Raw genomic sequence first — 24,751 nt, 5'->3', positions numbered from 1 at the left:
TAGTGAAAACTATTAGGCAGCATGATACAAACTTCCAACCAACATAAAACCCACTATTCACACAACCACCCATCTCACCATCCCACATGGCCAACGCATTCGCCACTTCATACTAAGAGTAGACAAACTGACATTAATGGACATAAATAACTTAGGTCTGTTTCAGAATAAATGTTAGCTGGACACAACCCAATACCTCTACCTCCCACTCTTACTCAACAATACTGAAACCCACATATGGTCACGACACCCTTACGTCCTTCTTGGGCGGGATCACTGTCAAGCCTATTCTCCATGCTGATGCAGCACTAAGGCCCGGCCCCTGTCCCTCTCTCATGGCTAGCATTAAGTGTGATTAGCACTGAATCAAAAACCACTGAAAAGGCAAAAGGGGAAGAGAGAGGGCGATGTGTGGCTCAGAGAGGTGCAGGGATGTGCATTCCCAAGGTTACAAGTTAGTATTTTCCAAAAGCTACCATAACTTCTGCACCCGACCCCACTGAAGACTTTAGTGATAAAATTCCTAAAATTCTGGAGGAAATATATACAAAAGTCAAGGAACAATATATATAAAACCATGAGCAATTACATACTCTCAATAGGATATGCATTATTAATATCAAATTGTTCCAGAATGAGAATTAAACTTTTAATTAAAGAATTTCCTAGTGCAATTAAAAAACAGGGATGGGGAGGACAAAGTAAAAAAAATTAAAGGGGGAACAGGAAAAGAGTAGCAAAACTGGAACATAAGAATGAAAAATTCAAGTATATGGGAAGGTTATTTTACCCGGGTGGTGGTGTTGTTTTAAACTTCCCTCTTTAAATAAGGAATGATTGATTTTACAGATGTTATTTTAGAACGTGCCAATGTCATGCATGGCGCTCTGCAGTACAAGCACAAAAAGACACAGAGTTCTGCCCCAAGCAGCTTACAGTTTAAAGTCAAGAGAGACCAAAGGGCATTGAGATGGATCTAAGTGTTTCCACTTGAAACTGAAACACAGGAGAGGCTCTGCTAGCCAGCAGAAGAGAGAAGGAGAGGGTCCAAATATTTCTGCTAGGCCTGGTCAATCCCAAGGCTTCCTGTTGTCAGCTCATCCCTGGGAAAGGATTCCCTTCAGTGCCTGAAAAGGTCCTGAGCACACTCACTCTCACATCTCTTCCAGACAGCTTGCGTATTGGGCATTCATCCCGATTTGTTTCCAGTGAAGTTAGACAACGAAGTGTCAAGCAATTGTTAACCCCACACTTTCCAATGCAAGTTCCCATCACTTTCTTTACCACAAAACTCCCACCTTTGTGCATGTTTTGTTTTGTTTTTTAATTTTATTTTTTATTTATTCCCTGCCTTTTCCCCCCTGACCCGACACGACTCAAGGCAACCTACAGATGAAAATAAGAACCACTAAAACATAGAAAAAACAATCATTTTAAAAACAACTAAACTTTGATGGAATTAAAACTATACATGTGTACCCTGTATCCATGGGGCCTCTTTTATTAAAGGACTCACCCTGTATAAAATCTATTAAAACCATACCAATAATGACCGTTCATTAGAAGTAGTCAGTTTTCCAAAGCCTTTTGGAACAAGAAAGTCTACATCTGTCAGCAGAAGGACAACAAGGAGGGAGCCAGTCTAGCTTCTCTAGGGTTTCAAAGTCTGGGAGCAGCCACCACGGAGAAGGTCCTCTCCTGTATCCCCACCAATTTGTTTGTGATTGAATCCCACCCAAAAACTGAAACAGTCTGGAAGTGCCCCCATGTGGGGACCATGGCATAAATGGAGGGGAGAGCAGAGAACAATCCCGTGATGAGGAACTTGTAGCCTTTCAGATGCTGTTGGACTTCAACTCCCATCAGCTCCAGCCAGCATGACTAAAGGTCAGGGATGTTGGGAGCTGATGTCCATCAACATCTGGAGACCCAAAAGCTCCTCATCCCTGGGAAAACCCTTCCACCTCCTGATAAAAGTGGTCCAACTCTACAGTTCTCTGATTCTAATCCCTGTGGCTCAGTGGTAAGGCATCTGCCTTGAATGCAGGAGGGCACAGATTTGGACCCCCTAAGTGCCCCTACTTTCCAGGGACAGTCCTGAATTCACAGAGGCCCTGCCAGTTTCTTATTTGATCCCAGAATGCCCCAATTTTCCTTAGGTTGTCCCTATTTTCGTCAGAAAAATGTTGGAGAGTATGCAGATTCCTTCTCTGGCCCTTCTAGAGAGAGCTGGGAGAGATCCCTGCACGGGAGAGCTGCTGCCAGCCAGTGTAGCCAATACTGAGGTGGACAATAGTCTGACTCAGTATACAGCAACTTCCTCTGTTCCTATGAATTTAACGGGCTGTGTTGCTTGCCTCAGGCCATGAATTACAGAATGTTGAAGCCCCGACAGAGCGGGAGAGAATTAGACCCAAGAAGCAGTACTTCCTGCTTAAACAATGACAACAGTCCAGCCTCCTTCTGTCGCTAATGGAACAGGGAGGTTAATGTCTTTACTCAGCAGAAAAAAACCCTTGGTACATGCGACAGAAACAGGGTGGGTGCAGGGACTGAGATCACGCTGGACAAGCTCCAACAACCACAGTTTGCAAACAAAAGAAGGAGAGACCTTTTTTGGGCTGCAATCCAGAAGCAGATTGTGACCTTTAGCTGAGAGAAACGAAGCCTCGGAAGAGAGAGACAGGCAGCTGCTTGTCCTAAGGTACATATGAATCAGGCCTACCATTGTCACTCTGATCTTACCATGAAGCTAGCGCCCCACAAGTGTGGGATTTGAACTCATTGGGTGGAGAATACAGCACCCCGAGAATGTCAGCTTTCACTTTCACTCAGCCCTAGAGCTCTCTGGGTGACCCTGGCCTCCCACCCACATTGCTCAGCCAAGCCTACCTCACTCGGTGGTTCCAAAGATAAACTGGGAGGTGGGAGAGAACCACATCCACAGTCCCAAACTGCTGGAAAAGAGGGCAGATAGTAATAAAACAAATAGCTTTAAAATAAAAAAAACTTTCATTAGGGTTAACATTAGGGTCACCGTCAAAAGTCACAATATGGCTTGGTTCATACAGCACAGTAGTACAAACCAAGGCTTACTGGAAGAGTGTGAATGTGCTCCCAGAGAGAATCTCATGGCCACTTTGCTCCTCCATGGCAAGAGCAGAATTGGAAGGGACCCAAGGGTCATCTAGTCCAACCCCCTGCAACGAACATGGTGGTAGCTGAGACTGTGAGTAAGGTGTCTCTGCCTTAACCATGTTAATCTGCAATAACACACAGTTGGGCTTACCATGGCATATGAGCCAGGCCTGTCACACAAGTAGGTTTCTAAGGCGCCAGGTGCACTATACACTTAAAGTAGCACCATGCCACTGTAAGCAATCATGGGAAAGAATTTTGGGAAGTGTAATTTGTAAAGGATGCTGAGAGTGGTTAGATCCCTATCACTATCCCTAATAGTGCTGTGACTGTTTAAAGTGGTATAATCCTGCTTTATGTACAGTGCCGGGGGGGGGGGCTACAGCTCCTACCCATTGCACTATGCCACCCTCTCTACCACTAGCCGAAACACAAATGGGCAGCTTGTGCAATCCATCAAGCCAAACTCACTTGTCTGTTTTATGCTCAAGTCATGAAAATCTGCCTTTAATATCCCCAGTCAGGATAACACAAGCTGGTTGATTCAGCCCTTGGAAGCCTAACACCATCCATAGTTTGTCAGTGGCTTGGTGGTCATAAATTGGGCAGGCCAGAACAAAATTTCAATCAAACTAAAAACTGAGGCAGGCAGGTGTGCACCATCTCCACTCACACAGACCATAGTCTGAAACAATCCGCTCCCCACCAGACAGAAATAAAAAGCAATATTGTTTCTCTTGCTGTTTCCCCCTGCTTCCCATTAAAAGACTTTTATTGCTTCCTTTGCCCTCACAACCCCAACATCCTCATGGGAGTTCTACCCAGGCAACTGATGGAAAATCAGATATGCTCGAGGATGAAATTTGGACACGACACAGTTTTAAAAGATTTTGGAAGTACAGGGGAGGGGGTGGCAACAGGGAGAAATAATTTAACCAACATTTATGTGATCGCTGTTTCGAAACAAAAAGTCTGAACATACTTATCTTTTATATTACAAAAAGGAAACTGGAGTAAGGCTCTACCTCAAAATATCTAACATAAGAACATAGGAAGAGTGTGCAGGATCAGGCCAGTAGCCTCTCTAGTCCAGGACCCTGTTCTCGCACCAGCCAACGAGATGCACCACTGAGAAGTCTGCAAGCAGGACTTCCCTGCATGTGAAGGCAGGCTCTGGCAGATAGAGAAGACGAGACCAAGAGTGGCTCCAATGGTCAAGAAGGCAGTTTCTGCATTTTCCGTAGAGGGAAGTGAGGGGCAGGTGGGGCTCATCAACCTGGGAAGGTACAGTGGTACCTCGGTTTTTGAATGTAATTCGTTCCATGAAGTCCGTTCGAGTTCCGAAACGTTCAAAAACCGAAAACTGAAAGCGGAAGCCTCAAAATGGAATATTCAAAATGGAAGTCACGTTTCCTGTTCGACTTCTGAGGTGTGTTCAAAAACTGAGGCATTTACTTCCGGGTTTTCGGTGTCCGAGTTCCAAAACGTTCGACTATGGAGGTGTTCTAGGAGAAGGAAAACTCTGATCCTAAACTTGGTGAAGAATTCGGCGGCTAAACTGCGCACCGGGGCAAGACGGTTTGAGCATATAACACCAATCCTGACCCGACTTCACTGGCTGCCAATTAGTTTCCTAGCACAATTCAAAATGCTGGTTTTGACCTAGAAAGCCTTAAACGGCTCAGGACCGCAGAACCTCAAGGACCACTTCTCCCTGCATGAACTGACCCAGACCCTTCGTTCATCATCGGAGGCCCTTCTTTGTGTGCCTCATCTATGAGAGGTCTGGAGGGCAGCAATATGAGAACCAGCAGCACAGCACTTCCAAAGCAGTTTTGACCTACAGAGCCAAAGGTTGACATTGTTATGCATAAATGCTGCATTATAATTTTAAAAATATTGTTACTTTCCCCTAGTCTCTGGGAATAGAGAATGGGTTTCTTTAATGCCCATTAAATATATTTAGAGTGTAATTTAGCCCCATTATGGCTAATGGTAGTTTTGCTATTGACTTCAGTGGGAGGCAAATTACATTGTTTAGTCGTTAAAATTTTTATTTAAAGAGGTGAACTTATCTCCTCAGTCTGCTTGTGGACAGATATACTGTTGCTGCTTCTGGAACACAGGCAATAAATAATGCAAAGAAAATGCATTTTGACTAATTGCAGACACACACACAAATGTGTTTTTATGTGGAAAAAAATAAATCCACAAGCCCTGCTTATTTCAATTTTTATGCTGAAGTATCTTCTGCACATCTTGTAATTGTGGTCGGTGCTGTAGCAAAACAAGCCATGAGAGGATTGGAGAAGGAGATGGTTCACTGGATGTGGTAGAAGCAGAAATGGACTTAAATGGCAACAGCCAAAAGGGCAGCTGAATCCTGCAGACGCCCCCTCACTGCTTTATTATATTCAATTTTGCAAAATTCACTTAATTTCCTTTTTAGATGAAGATGAGCAAGAATCTAAACGAGATTTTGGGTGCTTTCCTGCTCTTATAATGACTGCCTATTTGGCTTGGCTAGGATTCAAAAAACCTTGCTGCATGCCTCATTTCAGTAACCAAATGGGATTGTTCTGTTTCTGATGCAGGAGTCCTGATTTGTGCTTAACATCTAAGAGAGACTTCACTCCTTCCCACTTCATAGAACCACTGAATTCTAGAGATGGAAGGAACCCCAAGTGCCATGTAGTCCAGCCCCTGCAATCGAGATGTCACAGATACCATGAGCTTGTTCAGAAGCAATACCAAACCAAATTTTAGGACCATGTAAATGAGTCTTGGGCTAATGTGCTCCTTCCTACTAATCCTAAGTTTAGAGAAAACCATATTTTGCTGTTTGGTCCAGAGCAATCAAACCATGGTTTTCCAGGTACAAGCCACAGTTTGGCCATTTGAATGAAACAGCAAGCATTGTAAGCTGAGACGGTTCCTGCAGCTCAGCGAACCTCCCTCGCCTACGAAGTCCTCAGTGGGAGCTGCTGTCTGGCAGGCAGAGGCCAATGGGCAACATCTAGGAAGATCGGCAGCAGTTCTCCAGAGTTTCAGATAGGGACTCTTTCCTAGCCCGACCTAGTTCAAAAGCAACCCAGTGCAAGTAGATAAATAGGTACCACTGCAGCAGGAAGGTAAACAGCGTTTCCATGCACTCTGGTTTCCATCACGGTGTTCCATTGCGCCAGTAGCGGTTTAGTCCAGCTGGCCACATGACCTGGAAAGCTGTCTGTGGACAAACGCCGGCTCCCTCGGCCTGAAAGCGAGATGAGCGCCACAACCCCATAGTCACCTTTGACTGGACTGAACCGTCCAGGCGTCCTTTACCTTTTACCTTACCTGGAGATGCTGGGGATTGAACCTGGGACTGTTGCGTGCAAAGCACATGCTCTACCACTTAGCGATGGCCCTTCTTTAAACACCACAGGAACACCATGTTACTTCTGTTCCCAATACAAGACTTAAATGTGATTTTTATTGCCAGGTTCTTTTGTAGACTAAATTTGTGGGGAACAGACCGGGGGTGGAAGTGACTTTAGTTACTGGGTAAACATGACTTTATCTAGAGATAATTTTAGGAGTAATGAATGGGGCTAACCAAAGCGTCATTGAATTGTCTTGGAGTAGGATGATCTGTTGAGAAATTAACTGAACTGAATATGAATTGGTTTGGGATGATCTGGTATGGGGTGCAAGCAAATATAAATTCTACTATGGGGTAATTTTGAATGGGAAATTAGGTGGTTTGCCTTCTGTCAGAGTCAGATTCTAAATTTGCCTGTATACATATTAATTGGCTCTTTTAAATACCAAGCTATGCCTCTGGCCTTCAGCAAACAGGTAGTGGGCACTCAAGAGTTAGCAGCTGATAAAAGTATTTTGCTTATGCATCATCACCATTATTGTTTATATACAAGGTTCTTGTTCATTTTAAGATTTTCCTTAACAATTAATGGCTCTTCTTCCTGCTGCTCAGCTACAGACATACAGTATTGAGGGACTGGGGATAATATTGTGCTCTTTCCTCTCATTCCATTTTTCATCTGCTGATGCAGACCTGCCTTATATTGCGTTTCCAAGAGTCTTTCAAAACCATTAGTGAGTCTCCTCAAAATTACTTTCCCCAAATGCTTTTCAGATGGCCTTGGTTTCCTACTTTAAGTGCACCTGTACTGTATGTTGTAACAATAATATATAAAAAAACTGTAGATAATTTTAATGAAAGCAGCAAAATTAAATTAATGATGTGGATCTTGAAGTCCACAGAGACTGTCCAAATGGCTCGTTCAGGAAATTTATTTTCCTGAAAGCATCTGTGTGCTGGAAGAAAGTGAACAGATCATTTCTTTTATTTCTTTATTTTTAATAAGAATTTATTTAATCAAACAGCTTCCAGATGACTTAAAATGATGAATGCACAATTTTCAGGTTCTCCTTGCCTTAACAGAATTTAAAGAGTGGAATGCAAGAGGCGGGGAAATAGATGAGTGTCATTTTGTTTGAACCCGATGGGCATGGGAGACTGAGGACCTCTCCTCTGAAATACCCATCACCATCAGGAATTAATTTATACACCACATAATTGTACTGGGGCCCAATACTTGGAAGCCATGCCTTCTGCCGGGAAACGCTGACCCTTCAACACTGGCTGTCCAACTCAATCTTGTAGGCTGCTTCAGAAAAACTGTTTCATTCCAAAGCAAAGACCTGAAGCTCTGAAAGCAGGCCAGTGGAGGTGAACCTGCATCCTGTGACAGCTGACTCAACTTCTTCATTTTTGTGTTCGTTTCGATGCCAAGAGTTCCCTTACAAATTAACCCTAACCCTTATTAACACGGGGGGGGGGGGGTTGAAACCGTAATGAGGTAGAAGGAAGTCAACAAGATGATAAATTGAAAAAGGATTCAACCCAAAACGAAACTTACAATGTATAAAAAACACTAACATTGGTTTGAACTATATTAAGTATTACTTATCAATAAATAGGATTTTGAAACATTCTTGTTCACCCAAGAATCATCATCATCATCATCATCATCATCATCATTATTATTATTTTACTATCTTCATTTATTACTTGCCCTTTACCCTAAGGGTCTCAGTGTGGGTTACAGCAACGTTAAAAACTGTTTAAAAACTTACAACCACAAAAATAGGGTTGGCCCTAAAAATATATATCTCACGTGGCAAAGACCAGGATAAAGAGGTGTGTCTTCAGCTGTATCATGAAGTTACCAGATGGGCAACTCTCTGGTAGGCAGAGGATTCCCAGTTTAGGTGCTGCCACAAAGAAGACTTTCCTCCAGATCACCCCCCCCAAAAAAAAAAAACTTCTGAGGAAGGAAGAACTACCACGAAGGGCCCTCTCTGTCGATTTGAACACCCAAGAGAGTCCATAGGGAAAGAGGCAGTCTCTCTCATGAGTTCGTGTTCCTGGCAATACTGAAATTATTAGCTGTGAGGATATGCGGCTCTTTTTAAACATTTCTTATATTCTTAATGTTTTAAATACATTGCTAATGTTTTTTCAAATGTTTTTGATCTTTTTGTTTATTTATTTGATTGTGTGGTTTTTGCTGCTTGGTGGTTTGCTGCCCTAGGCTCTTTTGGGGAGAAAGGCAGGATAGAAATTTAAAAAATAAAAATAAAATACCAGCTCCATACTTCTGGCACCTTCTGGAGCCCTGATAGTTTGCCATGGCACTGAGACCTGCCCTGGACCCTCTGTGACAGGCCGCTGAGTCGAAGCTGCCATTTGAATTTTCCACACTCCTACCAGTGCATTCTTGTTCCGAGGCATCGTGAGAAAACATCATGGCAGCTCAGGCCCAGGTCTGTGGCATGAATGGCAAAGCTGCCATATAAGCCCACTTGGACACAGCAGTGCGTGAGGAGAGGTAGAAGAGGAAGCCGCTTAGATAGCACTTTATTCCATTTTCATGATACTTCCTTACATTATAATTTTCATGCTTTATGTGATCTTTCACACAACACAAGAAGCTCTGGTAATCTAGTGCAAGTTTAGCATTCATGGTCACACTGACTGCTTCAGGGGGGAAATCTGTATACCACCCCACCACGTGCCCCCCCCCAAATCACAGGGTGGTACTCCAGTATACAGCTCCTTCCTGCCATTTTCATGCGTGAATAATGGGGGAACAGAACCGCACGTGGGCATAAAGGGTTTGGGAGGGTGACATGCCTAGTGACATCTGCTGTTGTGTCACACCACACCCACTGGTTGTTTAGTCGTTTAGTCGTGTCCGACTCTTCGTGACCCCATGGGCCAGAGCACACCAGGCACTCCTGTCTTCCACTGCCTCCCGCAGTTTGGTCAAACTCATGCTGGTAACCTCGAAAACACTATCCAACCACCTCGTCCTCTGTCGCCCCCTTCTCCTTGTGCCCTCCATCTTTCCCAACATCAGGGTCTTCTCCAGGGAGTCTTCTCTTCTCATGAGGTGGCCAAAGTACTGGAGCCTCAGCTTCACAATCTGTCCTTCCAGTGAGCACTCAGGGCTGATTTCCTTCAGAATGGAGAGGTTTGATCTTCTTGCAGTCCATGGGACTCTCAAGAGTCTCCTCCAGCACCATAATTCAAAATAAATTTCACCCAGGCCAGTGGGTGTCTCCTGAATTATGGTGCTGGAGGAGACACCCACTGGCCTGGGTGAAATTTAGCATGCCAAGGCAGTATAGCGAGCAAAAAGGCACGGTTCCATCGCAGCAGTGTAAAAGGAAGTACTATAAACAGGACAACTAACACAACAATCCCAACATCTGACTGTACCCCACAAAATAAAACTACCAGCCAAGATAAAACCCCCAAACTATTGGTAACTGGGAGCTCCATGTTCCTGTTCCCTCAACCAATATCAACATAGTGCCCAACTGAAGATATCTCTGCATTTCAAACTAGTTTTTAAAACTGGCTTAGCTGGAAAGGCTTCATGGCTGTTCCCAGAGGAACACTGGGAACTGTAGATTTATTTATTGCTTGGGGTCTTGCGAATTCTCTGTTCATCATCCTTGCTTCCTTCAGAGGGGTTCAATTCTAAGGAATCAGGATTAGGGGAGGGTGGAGAAAGCCTAGACATTTAAACTACAGTCTGTTGAAGCACCATTTAGAGACATATCCTAATCCTATCCCTGGTTAGAAACTAACTTTAAAATGTCAAAGTGTTCCCCTCCCCCCCAAAAAAATTTCTCATTTTAAAAGCAGTTGCTCTACCTTTCCTCCTTACAACAAAATAGCTTATTTTCACCAATCATTCCCACTATTCTGAATTTTTGTTTATTTGATATATAGCCATCAGGGGTCAAACTGTTTCTGAAACCTGAAGGTAATCAATCCAAGCTTCTCCCATTTCCAGGAACCAAAAAAGGAGAAAGTCATGAATTTCTTTGAACTACAAATGCCACATTAAGAAGTAAGCAAGAATGGCTTTGAGAGTTTCTATAGAAACAAAAGTTTGTTTTACTTACTTATTACACAGCTTACGGTTAAAAAAATACTCCAAGCGGTTCACATGAAAACAATAAAAGTACTGCTCTCAATAAAATGTTGACAAGCTGGAAGGTGTGCAGAGGAGGGCAAACAAGCTGATTAAGGCTCTGGAAATCAAGCCTTACGAGGAATGGTTGAAGGCACTGGGTATGTTTAGCCTACTAAAGAGGAGACTGAGAAGAGATATGATAGCTATCTTCAAATATCTCAAGGGCCTTCACATGGAAGATGGAGCAAACTTGTTTTCTCCTGCTCTGGAGGATATGAATCTTACAAGAAAGGAGATTCTGACTAAATATACTGAAAAACATTCCAACAGTAAGAGCTGTTGGACAGTGGAACGGTCTCCCTCGGGAGGTTGTGAATTCTCCTTCCTTGGAGGTTTTCAAGCAGAGATTGGATGGCCATCTGTCATGGAGTCTTTAGCTGAGATTCCTACATTGCAGGGGGTTGGACTAGATGACCCTTGGGTCATTTCCAACTCTACAATTCTATGATTCCTTAAAAAGATATAAAAAGAAGGCAACTGGTTCAGCAGCTAATGGGCAACCAGTGCAGATCTTTCAACATTGATGTAATATGTTTGACTAAGGTCATCCACTGGGGCAAACAAGCCAGATACTGTCTCAAAACTAGGTCTATCAGTTTAATCCTAGAGCATATGCAGTTGAACTGCTACCATCTTCTCAATCCTCCTGCCCTCAAAACCAGTGGCCAGGCATTAGTCAATATAAAACCTCTGGGTTCAGGACGATGGTTTTCCCCAAGAGTGGCTACATCACCGTATCCTTCAAGGCACCTGGGATCACATAACAAAGCATTCACCTCACTCTGGCTCCATCCAATCAACCTTTCATGGCTGATACAAATTAGCCAGGGTGGACCTGGGTCGCCATTTCTCTCCTTTGGTCAACAACCAAGGACTACAGGGCAGACTTCTTTAGCTCATGCTGATAATAATCTTCTGTAATCTTTTTTTAAATTTCCAAAGATATTCTGATTTTTATTAAGGAGAAGGATTGCATTCTGGAGGAATTATAATAGCAGTTTGGATTTTCTCCCAAAATTATTCCCCCCACCCCCTGAAAAATCTGTGGGCTAACAGGATGCTGGACAGGATCAAAGTTAGCTCACCTGTGGCCAACCAGAAGTTGTCAGACTACAATGCCTATTGTCCCTGATCACTGCCCATGCAACAACTCAATCTGGATGCTACTAAAACATGAATGATTATAAGTAGGCCTGTAATTGACAAGGAGACCCAAAAAATTATTTTGTAATTTAGAAAACTATCCTTTTCATTTGCAAACAACTGAAGTACCACAACTTAGCTTGTTGCTGGCAGGCTCAATTAGAAGAAAATGATGTGCCCTAGCTGGATGATGCGGAGCTATACCAAAATTTCGTAGCTGGTGGTGGAGCCTGCTTGCCGTTAAATTTCGGCATAACCCCTATCTACCGCGCTCCGTCCTACTTAACATCGCTTATGGCCGCGTCTCACCGATATGCCTTCATTAGAGCTAGGTTCAATGTCTTTCCAACAAACGTGCTGAGACATAGATTCACTAAGGGCCCTTCAATGTGTGCTTGTGAAATGAAAACATCTGAATCTCTACATCATGTTATGTTTATCTGCCCTTTGTACAGTTCAGCCCGTGCTAGTATACTAAACCCCAAAATCCAGCCTATGGCTGACAAACCAGTAGACCTACAGCTCGCCTGGGTTCTTCAAGATGTGGATCCTTATATTACCCTACAGGTTGCTAAATTCCTAACAGCCGTCCTCTCGTACAAGAGACGGAACGGAATGTTAGCTGATTATTGATAGTCATAAGAATTTTCTATAATGACATCAAATATTGTTTTTAGTGTAGTGCCAAAAATTTTTAATCTTAATCTTAAACTTTTTTATGAATGCCTAATATCCATCCTTGTGAGTTGTGAACTGTGTTATACTACTTGTGGTTTGTACGAGTCCGCTGTTTTCTTTTATTTGTTTTGTTGTGTTGTGTTTCATGATGGGCGTAAAGCCGAATAAATATAAGATGTGCCCTAGCAACTTTGTAGACTTATGTACTTTTCAAATTCAACTGGTTGTTTTATTTAAAACAAAATTTTCACAAACTTTATGGCTCTGTAGCTATTGTTTTTTTAAAGCCCTATAAGGGTAGAACCATCCCAGCGCTAATTTTCCACAATACTGAGAGACATTTTTCCTTCACAACAACCAAAAACTGTTCTGTTTACATTCCTCCCCCCCCCCCTTTCTTGGAGACGCCACATCACAAGAGCGGCAGGACGTGTGACCCGGCCAAGATATTATTTACAACATAGCAAACCGCAAGGGAAGGAGCTGTCCAAGTTTTCCTGCTGGATCAGGAATAGCAAGACAGAACGTGCTCTTACATCCGGAGGCCGTGATATTTTACACATTGCTGGGAGGGGGGATGGAGGGGCACTCCGTGGTGATGTCAGAGTCCAGGGCTCTCTTCTGCTCAGTTACATAACCCTTATGAGAGTGACTTTGGAGTTTATGCTTTTCACAAAAGCCCTTTTTAGGACAATGCCTGGAACTTCCCAAAGAGTTGTCAGAATTGTGTTGCTTACCTCAAAGGCTAGTGAAGGTATCGGTAGCTTTCTGTTTCCAGGTGATTCAAAAAGACATGTCAATGCTCTTGGTATGTGAGATTTGAGTGCAGCTGGCTTTTATTGTCAGGCAGAGGACCAGAGTGCAGGCATCTGCATTCTGGTCCACCACCTAAGTTCCACCTCCCTTGCCTGCCCCTCACTGGGCAGTTCAGATTTTGGTGTTGCTGGGCTATCCCACCATCCACAGTGGTCAGCCAGGGGAGGACCCAAGGGCCGGCTGTGACAGGGAGCCTTTTGGCCCCCGGGAAAAGAGGGAAAGCCCATAACAGGCCACAACCACCACCCACCCTGGAGCCATTATATACCTAAGCGAATGTCGTTATGAACTACCAAGTCACCAAATTCAGTGAGTCAGACGGCCACAAGTACCAGTATGACACTTTCCAAACCAGCAGAGTCAGATTGTTGGCCTCAAAGTCTCTTGCCAAATCTGTGTGAATGGGTAATCCGCTGATATCCTCCCTAATGCTTATATATAAACCAAAAGGTTAAAAAAAGGCACGGCTTGCCTAATGGGCATGTGAGATGCAATTTAGAGTTGGATAAGGTTCAGAAAAGGGCAACTGAAATGATCAGGGGAATGGAGTGGCTCTCCTATAATATTAATACTTTACTGAAATAATTTAAATTATAAAGAAATACAGGGGGGAAAGGGGGAAGTGAGAGGGGGAAAAAGAACGAAGATGCGCACGCGCGCACACACACACACACACAATGTAATATCCTCCCATACATTCTAATATGAATTGATACAGTGTTATTAACCTAATATGTATGTAAAGGTAGAGGGTAAAGGGACCCCTGACCATTAGGTCCGGTCATGACCGACTCTGGGGTTGTGGCGCTCATCTCGCTTTATTGGCCAAGGAAGCCGGCATACAGCTTCCGGGTCATGTGGCCAGCATGACTAAACCACTTCTGGCGAACCAGAGCAGCGCACAGAAACACCATTTACCTTCCCACCAGAGTGGTACCTCTTTATCTACTTGCACTTTGACGTGCTTTCGAACTGCTAGGTTGGCAGGAGCAGGGACCAAGCAATGGGAGTTCACCCCATCGCGGGGATTCGAACCGATGAACTTCTGATCGGCAAGTCCTAGGCTCTGTGGTTTAACCCACAGCACCACCCACATCCCAATATGTATGTAGATAGATATTAATATCCTACTACTGTACTTTCTGTATAAACTCATTGAAAATGTTGTCAGATTTATCCAAACAAAGTCTACATCTGTAAGCGGTCCATTCCTAAGTTGTCATATTGTCGATCCATTGATTAAAGGGTATCATATCTTTATTCTTCCAGTTCATCAGTATCAGTCTCTTGGCCACCATTAGGGCACATAGATAAGTGCCAATTTTGATGGATGGCTGTGTTTTGGTTCTCATATTATTTCAGAAAGGGTCAATTTGATAAATTCAGCTTTCAAAGAAAACTGAATCAAATTTATCCCCATCTCTAATCATTTTGAGCAACTGAATCCTGTCATGACCATCTTTTGCAAAATCACCAGAACTTCTCACAGCATACAAATCTGATTGGGAAATGGAGCTTCAAGGTTTAGAAGGAGGAGGAAACAGATCCTTTGGGAATCTTCTTCTTAGCACTAGCCCAGACGGGGCAAAATGCTTTTTCTAATGTTTAGTTGTATAACCATTTCTATAGCGCATTTGTTCTCTCCTATGGACAGCCCACTACAAGCACGGCAGACATTTCAGGCGTCTGCTTTCAAAGACAGAAGAGAATCCCAGATTAAAAGCAAAAGAATAAATTTAAAACCAGCCAAGTTAGTTGGAGCCTTCTCTTGATAACAGGAAGTACGCAGTCAGACAACGCTGCGCTGGGAGCCCACAGGCATCAACTGACTCTTTCCTCCTTAGTTCTACCCATGAGGTGCCTGAATCATGTGCAGAGCGAGGAGTTTTCACTAGAAAGGAGAGAGATAAGGAAGCAACCCCAAACTAAGCACATTCGGGAGATATATTTAGACCTACAGTACTTCACATGTTGCTGGAATGGCAGAAAGAGCCACTTCGTCACAGGCAGACAAGCTCCACAGAGTTCAGACATTTGTCGAGAGGTTCAGACAAAGTGAAAGGCTCCTTTTGCCCTGGGTGCTGCTGGCCTCCAGCAGAGGGGTAACTTGGAGGTGGCAAGGAATTGTGCCGTCCATCCGCCCTGAAGTTTCCTTTCTATGGGTGTTACAGGGTTTCTGTGGGGCTGGGCCATGGAGAAGTGCCTGCCACGGCTCTCTGGGACTGTATGAATGCTGGACCTTGTAAGAGGGAATGGATTGTGTAAGTAATTCCATCCCATTTCAGTCTCAAAGGCACTCAGTTTTATGTCCTTTCCGTCCAAAACTATCCTCTGCATTTGTTAATTTTTTGGGAAGGCGCACCTGAAAAGTCTACATCTGAATTGTACATGTATTTTATGTAAATGCACATGTTTAAAACATGGAACACGCCCCAAAATAAACATCTTTCATGTATAATACATATTTATGTGCAGACTTCTTCTGCACCGAAGCTGCATCACAAAACCCAAAGAAGTTTGCAGTGCAGAGGTAGTTGCTGTGTTGCGATCTGCATGTTTGGGGGGCATCTGATTGAATCAGCCTGCTGTGAAAAGCAGATCAAATTCCTCCTCCCTCTCTCCCTCCTTAGGAAGTGTTGCTAGAACCTTCTAGCTCTTCTATTATTCCCAGTGAAATCTCAGAAGCCCTGGAGTGGAAGAGGAGGTTAGGGAAGATGGATGGATAGGAATTCCTGCATAAAGGTAACTAACTATGTGTTGTATAGATCTTTGTCCCTTGCCACAATTAGCAGAAGCAAAACAAGATATACAAATAACATTTTCATGATTTATATGGATCGCATTTATTTAAATGTATTTGCTTATTCTGTTTTTTGGTCTCTTTTCTCACAGAGCAACCCAAAGTGACTCACACTGAAACCAAATAAGAACATCCAATGAAGTTCTAAAAACACAGCTGAACAGATCAGGACTTACAGATCCTATCACACTAAACGAGGCCCCAATGTCACCTTTCAAATTAAGGTCTAAAAGCCCCAATAGAGAGAAAATCCTTTGCCTGGAACCTAAAAACAGCACCAGGCGTGCCTCCCTGGAAATAACATTCAACAAGCATGGCCCACTACTGAAAAGGCCCCATCTCAGTTGCATAATTCCACCTTTTTCCGCACTATACACAGCAGAATATTGTTTTCAGACATGCAAGGCTGTCCATATGCTGCAATTCATGAGTGGAGGATCCAAAATGCGTTCCCAGAACAGTTTCATGATATAAAAGCTTTCGTTTTCATTCTTTTTTCAAAAAACGTTTCCCGCCCTTACGACTGTAAAAATATGAAAGCAGGTGGCCAATGCCTGCTGAGGTCTCAAAAGCCAGAAAGGTAGCCAAATGATCAGGGGGAGGGCCAACAAAAAATCTTTGTCACAATCTGTCCTGAACTGCAAGCAGCAAAAGCTGAATAAATGACACAAGGAGAAATTGTAAGTATTTTGTTTACCTTACCTGATTAATGCAGTCACAAAGTTCGTAGATCCTTGTAGCTGGGTGCAGAAAGTAACCCCCCCCCAGCACAAACAATATGCAGCCAGAAATACAGCCTTGCTAGAATTTGGAGGGAGAGGGAAACAAAGGAATCAGATGGCAGAGGATGTACATCTTCTCTTTCTTGAGGTACGGCCACATAACTTACCTCGGGGGCACAAGACAACCACCTGATGTGTCCGTATGCTGGAGTTGCTCAGGGCAGCATTGGCAGTGGAAGATGTCAGCACCAGTCCCTGAACATCAATCTCCTAGAGGGAAGCCAAAGCAACATGGGCTTAACAAGCAAGCAGGAGGGAAATCAGGAGCAGGCAGCAAATGCATTGGCTAATCACCCCTGTGCAAACAAGCAGGAGGCTGCTAGGGAGGCTTTTGAACTCTGCATCATCCAAGAGGCTCGGCAGACTTCCCCCTGGTATGTCAGAAATTCAATACGTGACAGCAGGCGGCCAAAGGAGTGCTTTGGGGATTTCGGCTCGCTCCAAGCTGTGAAACATCGTCATCGCTCTAACTCATGGAAATTTAACCGGGGAGGGGTGAGGCAAGGGACAGCAGCAGAGGGCAGTGGCCACCCTCACGTGCTCCTTTCTCCCTGTCCAAGATCAACAGACAGTCTCCATCCACACAAACTTCTCCAACGCACTTCCACCGCAGAGACCATTTTAAACATGCAGCTGTTAAGTTAGATAGACTGGCTACCTCCATGCCTGGTCATTCTCCACATACCCCACCACACACACACACACACACACACACACACACACACACACACACACGGTCACTAGCTTTCCTGTGCATCTATTATTTATTATTACCTCCCCTTCATCCTAAGGTCCCAGGGCAGGTTGCAACACAGTAGTAAGATAAATTTTAAACTTACAACCCTAGAAAGTAAGGTGGGTTCCAGAAACCTGTCGCTGCTGCTGCTATACCAAATGGTGGTAACCAAGGCAGCCATGGAAATAAGTCCATCAAACTAAGTAGCCCGTAGTAATTTCTGCCTATCCAACTGTATGTGTTCTCTGTCTCTCAGGCTACTCGCGATTGATTTTTGTGGAGCCTCTCTGACTGGTCACCTAGATGCAACTCGTACAAGCCTGCAGTAAGAGCTGGTCTGCACATGGGCTCAGTCCCAGGTGAGGGTGGGATCCTGCACCCATGCAACATCAGCCAGCCCTTCCATATGATTGTGTGGAATGTATATAAACTGGTCTGGGAGGACACGTAGCAACTGGATTTGAAACCAGTAGCATGCAACCTGATACATGAGAGATGAGACTGATACATGAGAGATGCATTTAATGTAGCAAAATTAAATTTAAATAAAAAGATAAGTAAAAAAAATTAAAAACCAAACCCTAACATTTACATTGCCATATATGACATATTTCAGAAACAAATCAATATTGAGGCCATAAACACAGGAGTGATTGCGTGTGTGTCTGGTTTTCCCAGCTGTTTCGCTGACAATAAAACATTTTTACAGCTGGTGTAGATTGATACTGCGAGGACTCCCATTTTACTATGGAAAATTTGAGCCCTTAGCCTCAATCCTATATGCATATATGGAGGAGCAAGTCCCACTGAACTCAGTGGGGTTTACTGCTGAGTAGAGGATTTGCATTGTTAACCTAGCACATGATAAAAACTCTCCTGCAATTTCAAAAACTAAATCATTGCATGGTCCCCTGGCAAACAAAGAGCCCAGTGAATTGACAGGTATAAGTATATGAAGTTCAACAACAACAACAACGAGAAGGAATAAAAAAGAAGGAAATCAGAAATTTAAAAACATGGAGTTATGTTTACAGCAGATTGATGAACCACCTGTTCTAGAGGGGGGGGGGGAGATGTAGAAAGCTCATCCACACAGGCACATTGCAGTAAAGAACCAAGTTTAAAGAAAACATACATGGAAAGACCAGGCACTTTGGTCCTTTTTTTTTACCCATTCCTGCTTGTTATTTATTGGATTTTAATGCTGCTTTATTTTAAATGAGTTCTGAGTAAATGTGCAAACTGAAAGATTTTTTAAAAACACAATGTAAACAATTCACGAGGAAGGGCTGAATGCTGATTTCTGTTTGAAAAATTGTATATTTATTTACAACAGACAGTATCTAGCATGTACATTGCTGTTTAGAGAATGTTTGAAACATTGCAAATGCATGCTGCCTCTGTGGTTTTTCTGAAAAAGGCAAGATACGCTAGTATTATTCATTCTAGCTTCCAATGACTGATTTTGTGACATGAGGAGGGGTAGCAGAGGCAGAAAGAGTCTGGCTTGCCTAAGTCCAAATACTATGTTCAATGCATGCCTGATACATTTGGCTAAATGTTTCAGACTGTTTTGAAAGTGAAAGAGTGATTCAATACTACAGGGTCTAAATAACAAGAACTGACTTTGGACACAGACCAGGAAAAGAGAGTTCTTGCCCCCCCGCCCCGCCCATGAGCATCATATTTTGCAAGTGAAAGTCAATGCAAGGGTGTTTTTCCTGTTAGCAAAGCCACTCAGATAGCACAGATGGAGTCCAGAAAGGGGGGGAAATATTGATAACACTTCACTGAGGGAACTGAACAATATGGTGTATAATTTGAGAAGAAAGAAACAAAGAGATTTTGTCTGGGGAAGGGCTGTAGCTGGGAGAATTTAGTAATAAACTGATTAACATTTTATTTGAGAACTCCAGGACTGCAGACAGATAAATGCATGTATCAAGTACTAGTGGGAAAGTGCCTGCTGTTGCTCATGAATTATAAAAAAGTCCCCCCCCAAAAAAAAAATCAGTGAAGTTTGGAAAGGTTCTGTCCACCATCTTGATTCAAAATGGTGCCCAATTTTATCCAAACACAGATGAAAGCCTGTTCCTTGATCTCAACAACCCAAATGTAAAAATTGGGTTTCAATATCTGAAGATGTGTCCAAATGCGTAGAGGACAACAGCTTTCCAAAATATATACTAGAAGTTAAGAGTTTGAGGGTTTTTATATTCAAAAGCAGTAGTAACTAGCTGATCAATATGAAGTCAAGCTAATCACAGGCCACAGTTGTTGTTGTGATTACAGTTCTCATCATTCCTGACTACTGGCCATGCTGACTGGGGCTGATGAGAGTTGGACACCAGCAAGGTTCTATCTTCCCTTCTCAAGAAAGGAACATGCTGGGTTGCACAGAAGGCCACACAAAATTGGTTTAGACACAAGGAACACCACTGACATCTTGCTTCACATCATGCCTCGTCAATAAGACTTAAGTTGTCCAGAAAAGTTCATTGGTTTTGGAAATTTTTGAAGGCTAACCCGTTTTCTTTGCTCTTCTGCAATAGAAATTATATATTCTGAACTCAACAAGTATAGAGCTGGCAAACTTCTAAGTACTACAGACATTGCATGATCAAGCGCTGCAGTGAAAGTCCCAGATCTCAGCAAACAGTCCTCCTTCCTAGTCTGCTCCCCTGTTTAAGACCTTTTATTTGCACCTCTGATTATTTCTGCGTTAATGTGCCAATTTTATCTCATTTGTGATAAACTCCACCTGTTTCCCAACATGTTCTGCCTCCTGCTTCTCTGGGGGGGGGGGGAGTGCTTTAATGTGTTTCCCCCTCCCCCCACATTACATTTTACTCCAAAAGAACCAAGTCCTGGCAGGGATTTGACAAATTAGTGCTGACTACTGTGCCGTTAAAGCAGACATGTAAATAACCGCCCTCCCAATCGCCTGTGGCGAGCTAAAGGAAACCAGGCGTGTGTGATTTGGTAAACTAGGAGAGAATGGGCTCTTTTTCTTGCCCCTCCCTAGGTCAGAACTGTTTATGGACTCACTTGCAAGGCTGGGTTTTAAATGTGGTATAGTGGGGGATATGGAACAGTTGGCCCCCCGTTAGTGGTGGGCTACAGTGCCCATTACTCTCACCACTGGCCACGTTGGCTGTGTCAAATGGAAGCTGGAGCCCAAGAGAGTTTGAAGGACTACAGGTTACCCACTCTTGCGCTACAGGAAAACTAATCTGCCCTACCTTGAATGGGACTTTCCAAACCAGAGAGGCATGGCGGTAGAGTGGGAGTGTTATAAATTGTGATGATTGATCAATGGCAACTTGCTCCAAAGTAATCTACGTTAAGCATGATGTGTGTGTCATGTGTAGGTAGGAGGTGACTTGAAGGAAGGCCATGTGAGGGGTAAATAGGGCCTTGTTTTACAAGAGTGAGTGATGGGAAATCAATCAAATTTCAGCATAAATTTTAAAGAAGTGAAAAGAATCTTCTCTGGCCCTTCCCCCTTCCTTGGTTTATAGATTATTTCAAAGCAAAGCCAACTCAAGAGTTGAGAGCACCATGGGGAAAATGCCCCCGTTGCAGCAATGGTCTTTACCAACTGTCCTCTGATTAGCATCTGGTGAAGCCTCCATTTTAAATTTAACATAATGCGCTGGTGTAAAGGTAAAAGGTAAAGGACCCCTGGACAGTTACATCCAGTCAAAGGTGACTATGGGGTTGTGGCGCTCATCTCACTTCAGGCTGAGGGAGCCGGTGTTTGTCTGCAGACAGCTTTCCAGGTCACGTGGCTAAACTGCTTCTGGCACAACAGAACACCATGACGGAAGCCAGAGCGTATGGAAACACCGCTTACCTTCCTCCTGCCACCCATTTATCTACTTGCACTGGCATGCTTTTGAACTGCTAGGTTGGCAGGAGCAGGGACAGAGCAATGGGAGCTCACCCCATCATGCATATTCGAACAGCTGACCTTCCGAACTGCAAGCCCATGAGGCTTAGTGGTTTAGACCCCATCACCACCCGCGTCCCTGTGTAACATTATGTCAGGGGGTATTGTGAGAAACTAAAACTGAACTCTCCAGAAGCAGCCACTGATTTGAACATCAGAAAAATAATAATATCATGGTGGGCTAGTAGAGGCATGAGGGGTGGGACCTACTGACCAAGGGCACCCCATGCTGATCCCATGCTTATTTTAAAGGTTGAGATAGCATTGGAGATTGTATTCCTTGCCACTAAAGAAAAGTTGCAAAGCTTGGAAAAACATTGGCCAATAAACCACTGTCAGTGCACCTCAGGGATTTTCTCACTTTTTATTGCCTGTCCTCCTTTCCTTCTCAAGTTGTGGCAGTTGTTATTATTAATAATTATTATTAACAGTACACAACATAAAGCCACCAAAGCAATGCACACAATAAAAACAGAATAAAACACACAAACAGAAACTCTAAGAACAATAAAATCAGTTCAACAAATGCTAGAAACCAAAAAGGCATCCATACAAATTCTAAAAACAACAAAGCAATTTCATCAGATATAAAATAGATGTAACCCACAAATGACTGGGTTACACTGCAAGGAAAGCCTTCCTAAGTTAAACAATGTCTTCAGTGGGTGCCTAAACATCACCACACTAGGCACTGGTCTCATTTCGGCTGGTAACTGATTCCAGAGAGGTGGAGAAGGAACTCTCAATACAGGCTAAGCTCATCTCTGGAGCATACGGTACTCTCCGCCATGCGCCAACTGAGGAGCGCAGTTGCCAAGCAGGGATACGGTGGGCGAGGCAGCCCCTTAGATACCCTGATCTCAAGATTTTCTAGCACTTTAAGTGCTAAAAGCAAAAGCCTGAACTGTGTCCGATTGCATATTAACAGCCGAAGCAGTTTACAGATCCTTTGTCACAAACCATAAAAATAACACTTTCCTACCTCTACTGAAATCAGCTATGTGCTTCCATTCCTTTCGCGGTCGTGCACCCAGGCAACACAGGGAGCTCCCCAATGCCAGATCAGATCAATGATCCCTCCAGTTCAGTCATCCCCACACCAAGCGTCAAAGCAGCTCTCCAGGGTTTCAGACAAAAGTATTAATTCCCCTGTTCTATCTGAAGGCGCCAGGGATTCTGCATGCAGAGCATGTGCTCGGCCACTTCACGGCGGCTCCTCTTCAAGTTCTCAGTGGATTGTGCCCGGTGACACTTCACATTTGTAGAGATCTCTGTTGGCTCTTTAGATTCACCAACAGCTTGCAGAAAAGGTTTTAATCTTTTCAACTGTATACTAAAAATTCCTGTGCTGAAGTGATGCACTTCTGTTCCATTACCCTTACACAACATTGCTTTGTTTATTCAGAGCCAGTCTGAAAGAACATTCAGCTAAGAACATTCAACCAGGCCGGGCTTAGACAAGTCTCCTGCCAACCTCCAATTCTACCATTTTGAAATGAAGTAGAGATTCTAATGAAGTGGGTTAATGGATTAAAGTCAGGTATAGGTGAATCTGGAAGTTTTGGTTTCTCTCAGTTTCTCAATCTTAAATTCAGTTTTCTAGGTTTCCATATCAGTTTATTTTTTAAAGTCCTCAGAACATTTATTAGCATTTTAGGGTGAATTTCTCCTAAAACACCGATTTTGTATGCAGTTTTAGTTTACATGCACATTTTTGCAAAGTGATTTTCCCTAATATAACACGTTTTGCATGTCATATTCACTAATATGTGCATCTATATGCACACCTCATTATAGGTTTTTTATTTAAAAGTTATGAACATATAACTTGACGGGAGCACTCTGTTGTAAAATTCACAAGATTGTGAATTTTGAAAGATGGCAGTTTCAGTTCACACACTGTTTCGGAAAATATGAATTAGGTAGGTTCACTTTTAAATGCAAAGTGAATTGAGGAGTAGAGGAACCAAGAGTGGCAGTCATGAGATGTGAGAGCACCACTTTGGGAAGAAAAACACAACTTTTAATGCAAAATGATTTCCTGTACTGAATATGCACAAACTATTGAGCATGGCTTCCAACCACCAGTTGGAACACTGTGGAATGACACTTTCATCTGACTACCATACATGCAATGAACCACAACGGGGTGGTTTCAGGTTATATTTTCACCTCTTTTTGTGATGGCTCTGTACTCCAATTTGTTGTTACTGTTGATATTATTCTTTCTCTTTCCTTTTTTAAGATATCCAATTCATTTGCAAGTGGGAAATCAATGATTTTTTTTTTAAAGTGGATTAAAGTACTCTGTTGCCCTAGTGTAACAAATTCACTTTTTAATAAATGCACTTAAAATTGTAGGGTGAATTAATGATTAACAGGAAGTGTAAACACATTGCAAGCAAATCTGAAGAGATTCTCATTGTTACATAACCTCCCCATAAACAAAACAAAATTAATGCTCAGTAAAAGTTAAACATAGTCTAACCACCATGTAAGCTCTGTACAAGCAAATCAGAATGATGGCTGAATAAATAAGTTGTCTGAAGAAGCCTTTACTCAAGACATGGTTGCAGTCTAGAGACTTTCCAATGGTGTTCTGGAGTACCATGAGGTTCCTCAGTTTATCAGAGGCTGACAAGATCAGTAGTGGTGAGACTCCAGCATTGAAGGTGGTTGGATTAATGACCCTGAGGACCCCTCCAACTCTATTCTATAATTCTATGATTCAACAACAAATTAGAGAGAGCTTGCTCAGCACTACCAATCCTCCTCCACTTGGGAATTACAAGTAGGGAGCAGGGCTGGGTGATACCTGGTATTCAACATCGTGATATATCACCAGCGACACATCACAATATACCGATATATCATGGTGCTTGAAATAAGGATGGAGCTATGTAGAGGCACTGGCTGGCTTCACAGTTTTCCCCACATCGTGATTTTTGCAGCGCCTTCTCTTGTGATTCACTGCCCCCTTCATGAGGCAGGGGAGAGCTGAGCTGGCAGGGTTAACAGCGGCTGCAGGAATCAAAAGAAGCATTGGCTGGCTTCACGGTTTTCCCCACATCGTGATTTTTGCATAACACACACACACATACATCATGATTCACAATATATTGCCAGGTCAAAATTATGAAACCAATATCACAA

The 24,751-nt window shown here is 43.2% G+C and overlaps 1 protein-coding gene across 11 annotated transcripts in view; it reads right to left on the bottom strand.

The window, feature by feature from the left end:
- Window positions 1-24,751, bottom strand: part of PITPNM2 (phosphatidylinositol transfer protein membrane associated 2) — a 205,865-nt gene that overhangs the window by 157,792 nt on the left and 23,322 nt on the right. For 4 of the 11 annotated variants that reach the window (XM_083716884.1, XM_083716878.1, XM_083716882.1 and 1 more), the window contains exon 2: window positions 17,018-17,120. The gene's annotated coding sequence lies outside the window, so the exon portion shown is untranslated. Of the gene's footprint in view, window positions 1-17,017; window positions 17,158-22,580; window positions 22,744-24,751 lie in introns of those variants that run through there. The other 7 variants (XM_083716874.1, XM_083716881.1, XM_083716883.1 and 4 more) reach the window with 4 other exon arrangements.

This window comes from Podarcis gaigeae (genome assembly GCF_964106915.1).
Source record: "Podarcis gaigeae genome assembly, chromosome: 16".
Taxonomy (NCBI): domain Eukaryota; kingdom Metazoa; phylum Chordata; class Lepidosauria; order Squamata; family Lacertidae; genus Podarcis; species Podarcis gaigeae.
This window is presented reverse-complemented; position numbering and strand designations above follow the sequence as displayed.